The following is a 19564-nucleotide window of genomic DNA, read 5'->3' as shown; positions in this document are numbered from 1 at the left end:
GCACCATGTAAATCAGACGCTGGCGATGGTTGCTGGAACCGATCAGACCTTGGGGCTGCGGACTAAAAATTGTCTGAATGCATCGGTCAGACGGTCACCTTCTCCACCGCTCCTTCTGTTACTGACCGAAGCCTCAGAAACACGTTGTTCAGGACCAGGAAAATGTAACCTCCCAGTCTCTGGAAACGCATTGCATAAACCTTTCTGCAAGGCCTCCCGAAGTTTCATCCTCTGCTCCCTCTGCGATGGCAGGATAAGTTCTGCAACCTTATCCTTGTAACGTGGGTCAAGGAGGGTTGCCAGCCAGTAATGATCCCTCTCCTTGATCACACGAATCCGAGGGTCCTTTTGCAGGCTTTGCAGGATCAGGGAGGCCATGCAGCTAAGGCACTCGGTCCGGAGTCCTCTGGGTCACTAAGGAGGACATGATCCGCAGCCACCTCCTCCCAGCCACGTACAAGTCCATGGGTTTCTGGGGACTGTAAATGATCCCTTGAAGACTGCTGCTGATGCTGAGTGCTAGGCTCCACCTCCATGCTGACACAATCCTCCTCCTCCTCTTCCTGTGTGATTGGTGGGCCCGCAGGAACACTGTCTGGATAAAAGGGGGCCTTGAGAGGTAAGGAAGTCCTCCTCTTCCTCCCTTAAGAACCCTGTCCATTATTTCACGTAGTGTGTGCTTCAACATGTACACAAGGGGGACAGTATCACTGATGCATGCACTGTCACTGCTTACCATCCTCGTGGCCTCCTCAAATGGTGACATGACAGTGCATGCATTCTTGATCATGAGCCACTGGAAAGGCGAAAGAAAGCCAAGCTCCCCTGACCCTGTCCTGGTGCCATAGTCACACAGGTACACATTGATGGTCCTCTGCTGCATGTGAAGTCGCTGCAGCATGGTCAATGTTGAGTTCCACCTGGTGGGCATGTCACGGATTAGGCGGTTCTTGGGCAGGTTGTATTCCTTTTGGAGAACAAGAAAAAAAGTGTAGCGCTACTAATATGTGCAAAATTATAAACAAATAAGACCCTCATGCGTGAAGGACAAAGGTGATAAAAGTCCACAGAAAAACAAGGTGCTTAAGCTTGATATCAATAAAACATAATACTGAAATGATTAAAGTCCAATATTAAATACAATGGTAATGTCCCAATAAAAAGTGACTGAATACTGAGAAGAAGGTGTAGTAGATAATAAACAGGAGGACCCCCACCAAAATGAATCGGAGGCTTATCAGATGATGTGAACCTAAATAGGCTTATACCTAATAGGTCACAAAGGCTTAAAGGTAGCAATGTCCTAGCTTCAGCAATGACTTCAGCAATACAGGAGGATGATTTCCAGTTGATGCAGTGCGAGATTAAACCATAGGAGCACAGGCCAGTGGTGGACAATTGATCAGTAGAAATGAGCTGATAGGCTCACAAAATAGAATATCCAGAGGTTCAAAGCATAATATCCCAGAAAGGAAAAAAGGAAATGAACATAGTGTGATACTGTATAACATTTTTACTAGAGATGAACAAGTAAAAAGTCACACTCACATGTCATCAGACGATACAAGCATATAAAAACGTGAACAGTGGGGTCAGCGGGTCCCGACGCGTTTAGATCCAACGATCGTCATCTGGGGTACTGACCCACTGTTCCAAAATACCCAAATATATAGAGACAGGGCCCCCCCTACCTTAATTGTGTCTCCAGGTGGGATCAAGGTAATTTCCAATATCCTGGTTGGTAAAAAATGGCCGCGGCGGCGTGCGTTCCAAGCCTCACTTCCAAGCTAGAGGAAACGCAATGTCGACCAAAACCGACCAATAGACTGTCCGGACCAAAGGAAAATGTATCCGACTGGAAATTACGTCGTCGTGCGCTCCAACAGAAAGAGCCGGAACGCACCACTCGGCGGACACTGATAGGTCTGAATCTGGAAGTGACGTCGGCGTGTGCTCCACGCCTCCCACAACAGGAGAGCTGGAGCGCAACGCCCAACTGAGAGCCATACAGAGGACGCCCCACAAATCGACACAGCCAATTGTGTTGCGAACCACCCATAGCAGACACTGATAGGTCCAAATCCAGAAGTGACGTCGGCGTGCGCTCCACGTCTCCCACAACAGGAGAGCTGGAGCGCAACGCATAACTGGAAGCCATACAGAGGATGCCCCACAAATCGACGCAGCCAATTGTGTTGCGAACCTCCCATAGAAGGAGGGGTAGGGCTGCAAAAGGAACAGGCATTGACGGACATTAGCAATAGGGTCCAGCCTGTCTAACAACAAAAAAACCCACCTACTTGTTGAAATAAAACAACAAGGGGCAAGGCATGGAGAATGCAATAATGGTGATAGACATATGTTGATCCACATGTCAATTGACTTCAGAGTATTGAGCGTCAATTCCCCAAAAATCCAACTATATTAAAAATAACCCAAATTAAAACGGGACAATGTAGAATCAGTGCCTGTTGTATAAAATGGGAAATAATACATAAAACTAAAAATTATTATTAAAAATAACCATAAAAATAGCTATAAAAATAGCTATGAAAAAACTTGATGCCGAGGGACAAAAAAAGAGATATAAAATATACTTAATATTAGACAGGGAGGGACATAACGGAGCCACAACCAGGTAGGAAGGAAGAATGACATTATGACTGGTTAATGAACGCATTAATGTCCCACTCCACATTGAGGCCATGTGGGACATATGTGCGTAACTCATAAATCCAGTATGCTTCCAATCTGGAAACACCCCTCATCTTAGCTCCACCTCTCCAGGGTGGTACAAATTTATCAATGATTAAAAACTGTGTACCCTTAGGATTCCGATGATGACATTCTCTATAGTGTCTCGGGACTGTATGTTTAGTACAACCTCTGATGATTTTACTAACATGCTCACCTACCCGTACGGAGAACGCACGTATAGTGCGGCCAACGTATTGCTTTCCGCAGGGGCAGGTGATGAGATATACGATGTGCGTAGTAGCACATGTACAAAAAGATTTAATTGGATATTGCCGACCTGTACTGCGGGATCCAAATTCCAAAGTCTTAGATCTCCCGTTAGTATTATAGAGACAAACACTACATTTCTTGCATGGGAAGTAACCCTTCATATCCTGAAAAAATTATGGGCGGTCAGGGGGATCGACTACGTTGGGAGCAATACTGTTTCTCAACGTCGGCGCTCCCCTGAATATAACCTTGGCCTGTTCAGGTAAATTAGGGCCCAAAACTTTATCATTCTTGAGTATATCCCAATGTTTGTCAATGATGGTTTTGACATCCCTATGCTGATTGGAATATGAAGTTATCATGGAAAATTTGTAAGACTGGTCTGCCTCACGTGGTGCTCTATCGGTCAGTAAAGAATCTCGTTTTATTGACGCCACTTTTTGTATTTCCGAATCCACAGATGAGGCATCATATCCCTTCTCGATAAACCTCTCTCTGAGCATAGAGGCCTGTGAGAAGTAGATGTCATCCTCAGTACAGTTCCTCCGCAGACGTAGAAACTGGCTGCGTGGAACGGAATTTAACCATTCCCTATGATGGCAGCTATCTGTAGGGATAAAGCTGTTCCTGTCAGTGGGTTTAAAATGAGTTTTAAATTTAAACTGTCTAGATTTGAGTGCGATTTCCAAGTCTAAAAAGGTGATCTTAATAGGACTGCACTCATACGAGAAGGAGATCCCTCGGTCGTTGTTATTCAAAACGAGGAAATATTCCTCCAATGCCTCAAGTGAACCATCCCATAGGAGGAGGACGTCGTCTATATACCTTGCCCAAAGTATAAGAGATGGTGGTCTCTTATGGTAGACAACGTCCTCCTCCCACTTGGCCATGAAAAGGTTGACGAGGCTGGGGGCAAATTTAGCCCCCATAGCCACGCCACGCCTTTGAAGGAAAAACTTATTGTCAAACCAGAAATAATTATGCGTCGTGGCAAATTCTAATAGTTCAACCAAAAATGATTTCTGTATATCAGTAATAGAGTGCTCACGACTTAAAAAATGCCTCACCGCTTCGACCCCAAGATGTTGGGGGATACAGGTGTACAGGGATGCCACGTCAGCGGTGGCAAGAAGATAATCACCTTCGACCTTAATACTCTCCAGAAGTTTGATGGTGGAGGTGGTGTCCTTAAGGTACGAAGGGGGTGGTTTTGACTAACGGTTGCAAGTAGAAATCGATGTATCGACCAATTCTCGATGTAATCGAGTCGATTCCACTTACAATCGGTCTCCCTGGTGGATTCAATGGGTCCTTATGAATCTTAGGTAGATGGTATATAGTTGGAATTCTGGGAGCGGTGGGCACCAAATAGGCCCTTTCTTTAGTATTCAATATAAAGGAGTCAAAGCCTTTAGACACTAATTTAACCAAATCACGTTTATAGGAATTGGTAGGATTATTGGGTAACACTTGGTATGTCTCTGAATCATCAAGAATACGATTCATCTCTGTGATGTCGAAGGTGATTATCTTCTTGCCACCGCTGACGTGGCATCCCTGTACACCTGTATCCCCCAACATCTTGGGGTCGAAGCGGTGAGGCATTTTTTAAGTCATGAGCACTCTATTACTGATATACAGAAATCATTTTTGGTTGAACTATTAGAATTTGCCACGATGCATAATTATTTCTGGTTTGACAATACGTTTTTCCTTCAAAGGCTTGGCGTGGCTATGGGGGCTAAATTTGCCCCCAGCCTCGCCAACCTTTTCATGGCCAAGTGGGAGGAGGATGTCGTCTACTGTTGTAGAATCTCATTATTATTTCATATTGTTCATATTGATTTGCATATGTTTTACTGATTATATAATTATTATTTCATATTGTTCATATTGATTTGCATATGTTTTACTGATTATATAATTATTATTTCATATTGTTCATATTGATTTGCATATGTTTTACTGATTATATAATTATTATTCATATTGTTATTATATAGTAATGGTCTTATCAATATTATTATTCAATGATAAGCAATAGTTATTAAATCTTTATTAGTGTTATTCTATTATTCTATAAGAATATAGAATGTCTTTATTTTACTAAACTTTAACTGGTATTCTTAAGACGGAGTCATAAGCTAAGTAGGTGAAAGTGCACTGGGACACAGTTCCTTTTAAGTTCAACTAATTAGACAAAGAAACATTCTGACAACAGTTGAAATATAACTGATCAGATAAGCACCAAAGATAGTGATACAAAGTTATGATCTGAACATTAATCAAGTCTTGACAGAGTCTACTGTGCCTCATTAAAAACTGTTAAAATACATTGAATAAAGGAATTAGCTTTGTGTGTGTATGTATGTGTGTGTATATATATATATATATATATATATATATATATATATATATATATATATATATATATATATGTGTGTGTGTGTGTGTGTATATATATATATATATATATATATATATATATATATATATGTGTAATATGTGTGTATGTATGTAGAATTTAAATAATACAGTACCTTTTATGAAACCAAATATATAGATACATAAACATAGAATTAGTAGGACATAACAGATAAGGTGGGGTTATTGAAAGTTCATTCTCTGAAAGTTATAAATCTGTCATCCTTGTAGTTGTGGCTAACATAGTTGGGTGCCAGACTGTCTCCACACAGATGTCTTTAATTGGACACAACCAGTTCCTAATCACTTTAATGAACATATAGGAATTCTGGCAATAAATAAGTTTGTTTGGTTGTAGGACATTGATGTAGATCTTAGCAACTAATCACATCAGGGAGAGATGGCTAAGATAAGGCTTAACAGGGTATATAAGAGCCAGTTTTACATTTGTTTGTCAGACAAGTCAGATAGGCGTCTATCAGGCTGACTGTTGGTCCATGCAACCCTATGGCACGGGTGACCAATAGCCAGAACCAGTAGGCAAATATCTGTCCATAACTTGTCTCTTCGTACGAGTCAAATGGGGAAAACTTCTTAACTTGTTCCAGAGTGTGGTCTCAGGTGAATTTCCCTTACAAACTCAGTCGAGCCAGTCAGGTAACGGGTTTCCAAGAATTGGCAGAAAAGACCCATTCTGGTTCAAGGTGAGAACAATTCACTATTGTTTCAATTTGGTTATAGTATAAGAATACCAATATCTAATATGCTTGCATTGTAAGAAATTATATAAATTAGACCTGTATCTTGTAATACTTTGAACATAACTGTATGTTACCAATTGTTAATAAACCTGCATTGTTGAAGTCCTGCCTGGTTCGAAACTTTGTTATTCTACTTCATTTGGTGGCCCGTACGGGGACAGCATGACCTCAACTCTGATCTTGCCTAACTCCATGCTGGTGAGGCACTTAGCTCAACACAATATTGCGCAATTTATATCAGGTTGGCAGACACCTATTATTAGTTCTGCATTGTGTTGTGCCGTGTTTTGCTAGCGCTAGGAGGGGCAGGTGGTTGTTGTTGGGGTATCGCTGTCCACCAGGCAGATCTTTGCGATAGCAGGTTGGGTTATCTCAACTGTAGGTGCTTTAGGGTACAATGTACAGGATGAGATACCCTGGGTGGAATTTTTTTTTTTTTTTTTGGAGAAACAAATTTAAAAGGGGTACCCCTGCAGAAGGTTAGCTACTCTCTGTGTGCACCTACGTTTAACATGCATGTTGGTATCCTAGACTGAGTAAATCGGTCTGGAAGAGTTTATTTTTATTTGTTATCCTAGACCTGCAAGAGGTCTGGAAGAATTGTTATCCTAGACTGAGTAAATCAGTCTGGAAGAGTTTATTTTTATTTGTTATCCTAGACCTGCAAGAGGTTTGGAAGAATTGTTATCCTAGACTGAGTAAATCAGTCTGGAAGAGTTTATTTTTATTTGTTATCCTAGACCTGCAAGAGGTCTGGAAGAATTGGTATCCTAGACCTGCAAGAGGTCTGGAAGAATTGGTATCCTAGACCTACAAGAGGTCTGGAAGAATTGGTATCCTAGACCTACAAGAGGTCTGGAAGAATTGGTATCCTAGACTGGTAAGTCCGGTTTGGAAGAGGTTCCTGAGTTTACATGCATGTGGGATACTGGATTGGCAATCAATCTGGAAGAGGCTTTGGGGTTTTTAGACCCCTGTAAAGCCTAATACGTAGCTACTAGTAGAAAAAGGTACCTTTGTTTTGTATAACATTGAACATAAAAATTGTGGTATAAAATAATACTCATGAGTTTAGAAATGTCAGGAGAGGTAAGTCCTGACAGGTAAAATAAGGTAAAGGTTTTGGAGCTCCATTTGTTAACAAAGTTAAAGGTATGTATCATCTTTGTACTATAGGTCTATGTATGTTTATATGTTTCTGTTGTAACGGTCTGTGTACTAACTGAGCTAAGATCAGGTTGAGACATTCCTGATCGCCGTGGCAAGCAGGGCTTGGCGGTTTTTCGTGTCTTGAGACAAGCGTTTTGGTAAGGAGACGTATGCGTGTACGGTGCCTATTGGCACTGCTGTCCATAAGTAATTACTAACTAACCTGTCAGTTTATATCATTCTGTGAATATTTGTGTATTTATGTGTATGTATGTATAATTACAATTTGTTAATGAATGTTCACAAATGTGAGTTGATTTCTAGGGAATATTGTATGTGTGATTAATGAAGGGAGACTGATCATCTCCCAAATAAGGTTAACATAGGTCTGTAGTAGTTGTAAAGATGTTGGTGTGAAAGGACCCTGTGTGTTAGTTATATGAGTGAATTGTAAGAAGTATGCAACAATCCCTCCTGAACAAGGTGGAAGAAAAGGTTAAAGTGGGGAACTACAAGGTCCAGCATTATTCTCACTGTACACTGTATTTTAAAACATTCTTGAGGACCTAATATAAATTCTGGAAAGAAACCAAGTTTAAAGGGGTTAGAATCACCTTGAAAACTCTGTATTGGGATTGAGAGGCCACCTGTCTCCTGCCCAATGAGGTATTCAAGCTGCACAGAGAGAGTCCCCTCAGCTAGATAGCTCAATGAATAGCTGAGGAGTTAGAAGTTATTTAAACTGAAAAAAAAAAAAAAAAAAAACGTTATTTAAAAAAAAAATAAAGTTGTTTGTTTTAGGTAGTTTGTGACACAAAGTTCACATATTTTTTGTATCTAGCATACTGCTTTTGGGAGGAAAATGTATATAGGTAATCATAGGATCTTAAACTGAAAAGAGGGTTTGTTTTGTTTTATAGTCATTAGCCCCCTTTTCTTGCTGAAATACTGCAATAGGCAGATGGTTCAATGTGACATAAATAATAGTGAAGTTTATATTCATAAAAATATTAGTCTTTTTGGTGGTACAGATGACTTTAATGATCTCTTCTTTAATTGGATGCTTAGACACAATTTGTGTAGCTGCTCTCTTAGTACTATCTGTTGTGGAACCTCAGGTCCCAGCATGGCTGGATACGGTAGATAAATTCACTGCTGTTAATGTAATTAATGTTATGCTTAAAAAGATTTTACAGTGTAGGTTTTACCTGTTAGACAAAATAATATATTTCTTTCAGTATGTATGTAGGAGCGTAGAAGGTTTAAGCCACCATGTTTGAAATAGTGGTCTGCACGTATGTGCACAAAACAACATTAAATCACTTTTGTGACAGTTTATTTCAGTTCTCTGTATCTCTAAGGCCCCATACACACAAGAGAATTTATCCGCGAATACGATCCAGCGGACAGTTTCCGCGGATAAATCCTCTCGAGGATTTCGGCGGATTTTCATGCGATGGAGTGTACACACCATCGCATTGAAATCCGCGCCGAAATCCTCTGGCGATGACGTGTCGCGCCGTCGCCGCGATTATGACGCGGCGACGTGCGCGACGCTGTCATATAAGGAATTCCACGCATGCGTCGAATCATTACGACGCATGCGGGGGATCCCTTCGGACGGATGGATCCGGTGAGTCTATACAGACCAGCGGATCCATCCGTTGGGATGGATTCCAGCAGATGGATTTGCTTGGCATGTCAGCAAATATTCGATCTGCTGGAATCCATCCCAGGGGAGAAATATCCGCGGAAATAGATCCGCTGGCGTGTACACACCATAGGATCTATCCGCTGAAACCCATCTGCTGGGATTTTTCAGCGGATGGATTCTATGGTGTGTACGGGGCCTTAGGGGCCCAATTAGGGAACTATGTCTGGTGACTTTAGACAGACACCTGTTGATCTAGCAGAATATCTCAGAATACTTTCTTATTCTTATACATTTGTTACTTTTTTGTTTATTTTTTCTTCAAATGGAAAATGTCTATCCTGAAAATAGTACCCCATTTTATTTATAATAGGTATTCTGTCTTTTATATTATGGACTGCAGCAGTGGAAGGTGCAGTTTATATTTAGTGTATCACTCTTGTAGGGAGGGTATTTATTACCCCTTGTAGCTTTTGTTGTTTATTTTGTCATTTCCCTATCAGTATTATGTATACTGTCATCTTTGAATATTTGCCCACTTCATAATATTAACAAATATAGCAGTGGGTGTTCTTTACATTTGTTTCTTATTCTCTACATGGAATAGTGAAGAGTGATGTGTGAAAACAAAATATAGTGCTACCATCCTATTATATGTGCTATATGTAGCACATACAGGGGGGTGAGTTAGATAATTAGAGTCTTAATTTTAATATTAGCTTGTAAGCTCTGGTGAGCAAGGTCCCTTATTGGTTTTGGCAATAACTAATTTTGCCCTACCTGATTATAATATTTAGTAATCATCAGGCTGATTATTAGTTTGACTAAAGTAATAATTTGTTTCTTTATTCCAGGAGCAGCTAACACTTTTTATATGTAAAGTTATACTTTGTAAATTTCATAACTATTAATTTTATTATTTGTATAAGTCTTTTTTGTGTGCCTGTATATAGATTATATTGAAATGAAAGAACTAAGCTGTAGATATAGATATACTTTAATAAATGTTTTTTTTTTTTTCTTTTTTTTTTTGTAAATAGAAGTTTTTCATATGGTCATGCAAATATGCGAGACAACAGTGCAGTGTCTGATGTGGGAAGCACTGATATCAGATAATTGTACCCATTTTTATGAAAAATCAGTTCCATTCCGTTCTATGCTTGTCATAGACGATAGAACCTTGTGTCCACACTCAAATTCAATAATGGACAGGTAGACCAAATAAAATAAAATTTGCTGGGCCATATGAAACTTTGGATAGATTGTGTCACTAATTTTAGGAGTTGTAGAGGCAAGTGATAGTTGCTTAGACTGCATAATGTACCGTGGGAGATAAAATGTTTACGTGTCTACAATAATTAACTAAATTGGTGCAGTTTTGTTTCTATACAGACTTTTGTTTTAGATGTGATCTCTTGTTCCAATCAAAGCCACTAGAGGAATGTATGTCGGTAACTCTTGAAGCCTGCAAGTACATTAAAGATCATACAAGGAAGTGGGAAAATTCACAATTCAAGTGTCCATTTAAATCCACATTTGTGACAGTGACATTTTCAGTTTCTATTGTAGTCACAGTCTGCGTGAGATTAGCAGGATTGTTATTCACATAATTGCAAGTGGAATACATACAAGAGACTGTTGCAGACAAAGACATTGGAAGTATTCCAGTAATGGACAATTATAAATAATTATATGTGATACTCTGTATGTACAGAATTACCGTTGTTTTGTTTGTTATATATGTCATAAGTATTATTATTGTGAACACCTTAAAGTGGAAACTTGGTCATAAAATTAAGTCCTGTTTGATCACTTGAGGCTGACCCCTTTTGCAAGCATTGCTATGAAACTGTGAGCTATAAGTAACACTAAATGCCTATACTGTTTAAAATCCATTGTCTCACCCTGCTCTGCACATGATCAGCTGTGCGCTATTTTTATTTTTATTTTTTGCACTAATTAAAATCTAGAGGCCAGTCTGCTGACAACCTGAAATTATACTGCTGCTCAGAGGTTTTGAGCTTCAGTGCAATGGTAGCTGAATAATCAAGGTGGAATGTAGTTTTCTTGTTAATAAACATTATTTTATCACATTTTTGTGTGTAAAGTTCCACTTTGAGAAAATGTTCACTCATTATAACTATTAGTTTTATCATTTGTTGAAAAACAGTGGGGAGGTATAATGTAATAAGTATGACATTTCACCAAGAATGTATGGTATTGATACTTTATAAGGTACGTTATGTTATTTATATCTTGATATTTGCAATAACTCATTTATATGTTAGGGGATGCTTATACAAAAAGCAAGATGTATATGTGTGTACAGATTTGATATGAGGTTTTATAATTCATGTTTTTAAGACATAGGAGAGGTCAAAAATAAATAAAATAAAATAATTAGGCTACTGACAGTATAGCAGTGACTGACAGAAGAGACCAATGCTGACTGCTATAGAATGAATGAACTACAGTATAGAATGTGTGGGGATGGACAAAAAGTGAAATGGGTTTGGGTTTAGCAAACTTTGTGGGAAGACTGCAGAATTAAAACCAATGACAAAGAAACATTCTGACAACAGTTGAAATATAACTGATCAGATAAGCACCAAAGATAGTGATACAAAGTTATGATCTAAACATTAATCAAGTCTTGACAGAGTCTACTGTGCCTCATTAAAAACTGTTAAAATACATTGAATAAAGGAATTAGCTTTGTGTGTGTATGTATGTGTGTGTATATATATATATATATATATATATATATATATATATATATATATATATATATATGTGTATGTGTATATATATATATATATATATATATATATATATATATATATATATATATGTGTGTGTGTAATATGTGTGTATGTATGTAGAATTTAAATAATACAGTACCTTTTATGAAACCAAATATATAGATACATAAACATAGAATTAGTAGGACATAACAGATAAGGTGGGGTTATTGAAAGTTCATTCTCTGAAAGTTATAAATCTGTCATCCTTGTAGTTGTGGCTAACATAGTTGGGTGCCAGACTGTCTCCACACAGATGTCTTTAATTGGACACAACCAGTTCTAAATCACTTTAATGAACATATAGGAATTCTGGCAATAAATAAGTTTGTTTGGTTGTAGGACATTGATGTAGATCTTAGCAACCAATCACATCAGTAGGCAAATATCTGTCCATAACTTGTCTCCTCGTACGAGTCAAATGGGGAAAACTTCTTAACTTGTTCCAGAGTGTGGTCTCAGGTGAATTTCCCTTACAAACTCAGTCGAGCCAGTCAGGTAACGGGTTTCCAAGAATTGGCAGAAAAGACCCATTCTGGTTCAAGGTGAGAACAATTCACTATTGTTTCAATTTGATTATAGTATAAGAATACCAATATCTAATATGATTGCATTGTAAGAAATTATATAAATTAGACCTGTATCTTGTAATACTTTGAACATAACTGTATGTTACCGGTTGTTAATAAACCTGCATTGTTGAAGTCCTGCCTGGTTCGAAACTTTGTTATTCTACTTCACTACCTTATAACCACCATCTCTTATACTTTGGGCAAGGTATAAAGACGACGTCCTCCTCCTATGGGATGGTTCACGTGAGGCATTGGAGGAATATTTCCTCGTTTTGAATAACAACGACCGAGGGATCTCCTTCTCGTATGAGTGCAGTCCTATTAAGATCACCTTTTTAGACTTGGAAATTGCACTCAAATCTAGACAGTTTAAATTTAAAACTCATTTTAAACCCACTGACAGGAACAGCTTTATCCCTACAGATAGCTGCCATCATAGGGCATGGTTAAATTCCGTTCCACGCAGCCAGTTTCTACGTCTGCGGAGGAACTGTACTGAGGATGACATCTACTTCTCACAGGCCTCTATGCTCAGAGAGAGGGTTATCGAGAAGGGATATGATGCCTCATCTGTGGATTCGGAAATACAAAAAGTGGCGTCAATAAAACGAGATTCTTTACTGACCGATAGAGCACCACGTGAGGCAGACCAGTCTTACAAATTTTCCATGATAACTTCATATTCCAATCAGCATAGGGATGTCAAAACCATCATTGACAAACATTGGGATATACTCAAGAATGATAACGTTTTGGGCCCTAATTTACCTGAACAGGCCAAGGTTATATTCAGGGGAGCGCCGACGTTGAGAAACAGTATTGCTCCCAACGTAGTCGATCCCCCTGACCGCCCATAATTTTTTCAGGATATGAAGGGTTACTTCCCATGCAAGAAATGTAGTGTTTGTCTCTATAATACTAACGGGAGATCTAAGACTTTGGAATTTGGATCCCGCAGTACAGGTCGGCAATATCCAATTAAATCTTTTTGTACATGTGCTACTACGCACATCGTATATCTCATCACCTGCCCCTGCGGAAAGCAATACGTTGGCCGCACTATACGTGCGTTCTCCGTATGGGTAGGTGAGCATGTTAGTAAAATCATCGGAGGTTTTACTAAACATACAGTCCCGAGACACTATAGAGAATGTCATCATCGGAATCCTAAGGGTACACAGTTTTTAATCATTGATAAATTCGTACCACCCTGGAGAGGTGGAGCTAAGACGAGGGGTGTTTCCAGATTGGAAGCATACTGGATTTATGAGTTACGCACATATGTCCCACATGGCCTCAATGTGGAGTGGGACATTAATGCATTCATTAACCAGTCATAATGTCATTCTTCCTTCCTACCTGGTTGTGGCTCCGTTATGTCCCTCCCTGTCTAATATTAAGTATATTTTATATCTCTTTTTTTGTCCCTCGGCATCAAGTTTTTTCATAGCTATTTTTATAGCTATTTTTATGGTTATTTTTTATAATAATTTTTAGTTTTATGTATTATTTCCCATTTTATACAACAGGCACTGATTCTACATTGTCCCGTTCTAATTTGGGTTATTTCTAACATAGTTGGATTTTTGGGGAATTGACGCTCAATACTCTGAAGTCAATTGACATGTGGATCAACATATGTCTATCACCATTATTGCATTCTCCATGCCTTGCCCCTTGTTGTTTTATTTCAACAAGTAGGTGTTTTTTTTTGTTGTTAGACGGGCTGGACCCTATTGCTAATGTCCGTCAATGCCTGTTCCTTTTGCAGCCCTACCCCTCCTTCTATGGGAGGTTCGCAACACAATTGGCTGCATCGATTTGTGGGGCGTCCTCTGTATGGCTTCCAGTTATGCGTTGCGCTCCAGCTCTCCTGTTGTGGGAGACGTGGAGCGCACGCCGACGTCACTTCTGGATTTGGACCTATCAGTGTCTGCTATGGGTGGTTCGCAACACAATTGGCTGTGTCGATTTGTGGGGCGTCCTCTGTATGGCTCTCAGTTGGGCGTTGCGCTCCAGCTCTCCTGTTGTGGGAGGCGTGGAGCGCACGCCGACGTCACTTCCGGATTCGGACCTATCAGTGTCCGCCGAGTGGTGCGTTACGGCTCCTTCTGTTGGAGCGCACGACGACGTAATTTCCGGTCGGATACATTTCCCTTTGGTCCGGACAGTCTATTGGTCGGTTTTGGTCGACATTGCGTTTCCTCTAGCTTGGAAGTGAGGCTTGGAACGCACGCCGCCGCGGCCATTTTTTACCAACCAGGATATTGGAAATTACCTTGATCCCACCTGGAGCCACAATTAAGGTAGGGGGGCCCTGTCTCTATATATTTGGGTATTTTGGAACAGTGGGTCAGTACCCCAGATGACGATCGTTGGATCGAAACGTGTCGGGACCCGCTGACCCCACTGTTCACGTTTTTATATGCTTGTATCGTCTGATGACATGTGAGTGTGACTTGTTCATCTCTAGTAAAAATGTTATACAGTATCACACTATGTCCATTTCCTTTTTTCCTTTCTGGGATATTATGCTTTGAACCTCTGGATATTCTATTTTGTGAGCCTATCAGCTCATTTCTACTGATCAATTGTCCACCACTGGCCTGTGCTCCTATGGTTTAATCTCGCACTACATCAACTGGAAATCATCCTCCTGTATTGCTGAAGTCACTCTGAAGCTAGGACATCGCTACCTTTAAGCCTTTGTGACCTATTAGGTATAAGCCTATTTAGTTTCACATCATCTGGTAAGCCTCCGATTCATTTTGGTGGTGGTACTCCTGTTTATTATCTACTACACCTTCTTCTCAGTATTCAGTCACTTTTTATTGGGACATTACCACTGTATTTAATATTGGACTTTAATCATTTCAGTATAATGTTTTATTGATATCAAGCTTAAAGCGGGGGTTCACCCTATTAAATTTTTTTTTTTTTTATTATACCATTACATTCGGCATCGTAGCGCGAGCTACAGTATGCCGGTCTTACATTTGTTATCCCTGTACTCACTGTGCTATGGATCATTGAAGATTCCGGGGAATGGGCGTTCCTATGGTGAGAGAAGGTGATTGACGGCCGGCCCTGGCACGTCACGCTCCTCCGGAGATAGCCGAAATAGGCTTGGCTCTTCACGGCGCCTGCGCATAGCCTGTGCGCAGGCGCCGTGAAGAGCCGAGACCTACTCCGGCTGTCTTCGGGGAGCGTGACGTGCCAGAGCCGGCCGTCAATCATCCTCCCTCTCCATAGGCACGCCCATTCCCCGCGGGAGTCGGAAACTTCAATGATCGATAGCACAGCGAGTACGGGGATTAAAAATTTAAGACCGGCATACCGTAGCTCGCGCTACGATGCCGAATGTAATGGTATAATGATGTTAAGGAGGGTGAACCACCGCTTTAAGCACCTTGTTTTTCTGTGGACTTGTATCACCTATGTCCTTCACGCATGAGGGTCTTATTTGTTTATAATTTTGCACGTATTAGTAGCGCTACACTTTTTCTCTTGTTTTGCTGTTTTTTTCAGAATTTGATCTAATTCTGTAGTGTTGGCTGCCACTTTTATATGTTTATTGGTAGCGCGGTGATTGATATACTTTTAATATATTGTATTTTTTCCATTGTATTCCTTTTGGAGGTCAGCAAGCCGAGCACTGGCATTATATGACCGGCGGAAATGCACACAGTTTCCTGGCCTGCCTCAGGAGTACCTGCACAAGAACCGTTGCACCACCAAGTTAAGGACGTGGGCCAAACAGGGCACATGGGTCTGGTGTCCCTGTCGGAGGGCGGAGAGGAGGTTGGTGCTGAAGCTGGTGTGGTGTCAACCACCTCTGAGCCTGCCCCTGCAGAGCTGACAGAATCTCTGTCCCAGTGTGACTCTTGTCCCCTAAGCACACCAGCTCAAGCACAGCATGGCATCTTTTTGCCTGAGTGCTTGCGTATCCCCTTGAACGCCTATGGAGCACCGCTGGTTCCGAGGACACATCAGCAGAGGAAGAGGCCATGGAGGAAGAAGAAGAGGATGGGTGGAGGAGAGAGGTGTGGCACTATCACCACTAGTGGTGTGGGTCTTGTAAGTGTAGTGCCCCCTTACTTTCAGTAAACACACTATGCTAAAGTTAGTGGTAGAATGAGAGAGGTAAGTTGCTCTCATTCTTGATTGTGTTAAAATTGGCTGTCGCCAATTCTGGATTGTCCTGTGGGTCAGTCTGTATGTCCAGAGATATGGTCTCATCTCTGGACGGCCGATGGCGCCAGAGGGGATCCAGGCTGAGCCGCTTCTTCCCAGCAGCCAATGAGAGGAGTTGAGCCTCGCTGTGCATGCTGGGAGGGGGTATTTCTGTGGCGGAGGCCATTGTTCTTGGTTCTTCACGGGTTCCTGGTTCCAAGGTGCAGCACCCGCCTTTAGGGTGTGCGCACATCGCGGGCCCCACCACTATGGCCCTCCTGGCCCGGAGCAACTGATACCACAGAGGGGCCCCAGTGACTGACTGGGTCCCCCTTCTACTGAGGAGATCCCAGGTTGTATGCCGTTCGGTGGGGTCGGCTTGAGGAGAACCCGGAGGCAGGTTGTCCAAAAGGGCTTGAACGAACCATCGGGGATCTGGTGACCGGGACATTGACAGGTACACTTCCACTGTCAACCGGTGACCCTAGCGCAAATTTACTGGGAGGATAAGCTCAACTATTTAGCTCATCCAAGTTCTAGGCCTGTGGCAGAGGCCCACCAGAGCCAGGTCTGTAGAGACCTGCTCCTCCCAGCATCCTTAAAGTGACACTTCGGCTGCCAGGCCTCTGGCAGGGGTCTGTCCGGGGACACTTCACCCACCCTGGCTGGAGTGGCGACGAACTGTATCTACTACTACTGAGAGCAGGATTGCTCATCTTCTATCCAAGCCTGATACTGCAAGGTTTTCTTACTTCATCAACCTTTCCTGTCCTACCTCATGTTGATGTTGGTCGTGTTGGGCCGTGAAATAAAGCATTCAGAAAACCTATTCCGCTGATTGGACATTCGTTACTGCTCTACTCACTACTATCATCCCTAGACAACGATTAGAGGTAACTTAATACGCCGATCCCAAAACAACCAGCGGCTCCTGAGGGGGTAGCGCTACATAAGTCTATGTCATTGTCTATGCATCTTAATTCTGTCTACCCAGTGGTATTTCAAAATCTATATGATTATAAGTCATTCAGATTATATATTATATTTCAGGTCATAGATAGTTATGATTAGTGTTGAGCAGAATATGCCATATTCGATTTCGCGATATATCTCGAATATATATTCGAATATTCGAGATATATTCGCTAAATTCGAATATTCGTGATATTTTATCGAAATTAAATGATTGCGATTTTTCGCTATTGCGAATGCGAAAATAATTGCGATTTTTTGATAACTGCGGTAGGAGCACTCTGATTGGCTCAGAATATTCGTGATATTTTATCGAAATATCGCAACATGCGAATGCGATATTTATTGCGCAATTTCGAGAAATGCTGGAGGAGCGCTCTGATTGGCTCAGAATATTCGTGATATTTTATCGAAATATCGCAACATGCGAATGCGATATTTATTGCGCAATTTCGACAAATGCTGTAGGAGCACTCTGATTGGCTCAGAATATTCGTGATATTTTACAATACAAAATAATTGCGAATATTCGGCAAATGCGGAAGGAGCACTCTGATTGGCTCAGAATATTCTTGATATTTTACAATAGAAAATAAAATGTGTTTTGCATTGGTGGTGATTCTTTACTCTATCCATCTGTCACAGCCGTTTGTCAATTAAACACCTTGAAGATTGAACACGTTCATGCTGCATGCTTTGGACTTTTTTTCACTTCACATATCAAAGACATTTTTATGAAAGATTATTTTTCTATTATTGGGACTATATTTCTTTATATATTTGTTTCACTGTGTATTTCACAAGTTATTTGCGCTTGTTTATTTTATAATTTGCCCACATGTCTTGTCACTAGACATATTTTTTATTCTTGTAGAGCGACTCCATTTTCTGTCTTGTATTAAATTATGTTGTATAACATTTTTGAGTTGCTGCTGTATTCTCCCCTTTTTTTAAGGTATGCGCAATTTTTTCCTTCTTACAAAAAAAAAAAAATATCAAACATACAAATATTCATAACAGAAACATACACAAAGCCCCCCCCTTTTGCATCAGAGACAATCAGAGTTCTCCTACCAGCTAAGATACCAGCTAACTAAGGCTCTCCACAGCACCAGAAACACGTTCCGTCGCTCGCGGAACATCCGTAGCACACCCGGGAATGGTCAGGAAACCCGTAGCTCCTCCTCTCCTCCCCCTCCTTTCCAGGCTGCCTGCTGAGCCGCTCCATCCTCACTGCTCAATGTGCAGTGACAAGTGTTTGGGAGGTGTGGGTGTCCTAGAAGGGATCCCCCATGCTGCTCCGTCCCCTTCTCCCGCCCCACTCTCCCTGCATGTCTGTGAATGGGATGAGGGGGCGGGAAGATTAAAGAGTCAAAGACTACAAGACTAAGAGAAGTCACTGACTGAGAGCCCCCAGGGACCATTCAAGTAAGTGAGCACTGTGACCAGACCCCCCCCCTTCTTCTCCCCCCTCCTTCTCCCCCCTCCCTTCTCCCCCCTTCCTTCTCCCTCGCCATCCTTCTCTCCCCCACCTCCTGCCCTTCTCTCCCCCACTTCCCCCTTCTCTCCCCCCTTCCTTCTCCCCTTTCCCCCCTTCCCTTCCTTCTCCCTCGCCTTCCCTCTCTCCCCACCTCCCCCCTTCTCTCCCCCACCTCCCCCCTTCCTTCTCCCTCGCCTTCCCTCTCTTCCCCACCTCCCCCCTTCTCTCCCACCTTCCTTTTTCCTAGCCTTCCTTCTCTCATCCACCTCCCCCTCCCTTCTCCCCCTCCCCTTCCTTCTCCCTTGCCTTCTTTCTCTCCCCCTCCCCCCTTCTTTCTCTCACCTCTTCCTTCTCCCTCACCTTCCTTCTCTCCCCTTCTTCCCCCGTTCCTTCCCCCCTTCCTTCTCTCCCCTCTTCCTTCTCCCTCGCCTTCCTTCTCTCCCCCACCTCCCCCTTCTCTCCCCCTCACCTTCCTTCTCTCCCCTCTTCCTTCTCCCTCACCTTCCTTCTGCCTCACCTTCCTTCTCTCCCCCTTCTTCCCCCCTTCCTCTCCCCGTTCCTTCCCTCCTCCCCCCCTCTCCCTCCCCTTCCTTCCCCTCCCCTTCCTTCTCCCC

The sequence above is a fragment of the Rana temporaria genome, chromosome 10 (assembly GCF_905171775.1).
Source record: "Rana temporaria chromosome 10, aRanTem1.1, whole genome shotgun sequence".
Lineage (NCBI taxonomy): Eukaryota > Metazoa > Chordata > Amphibia > Anura > Ranidae > Rana > Rana temporaria.
Note: the sequence above shows the minus strand (reverse complement) of the source record.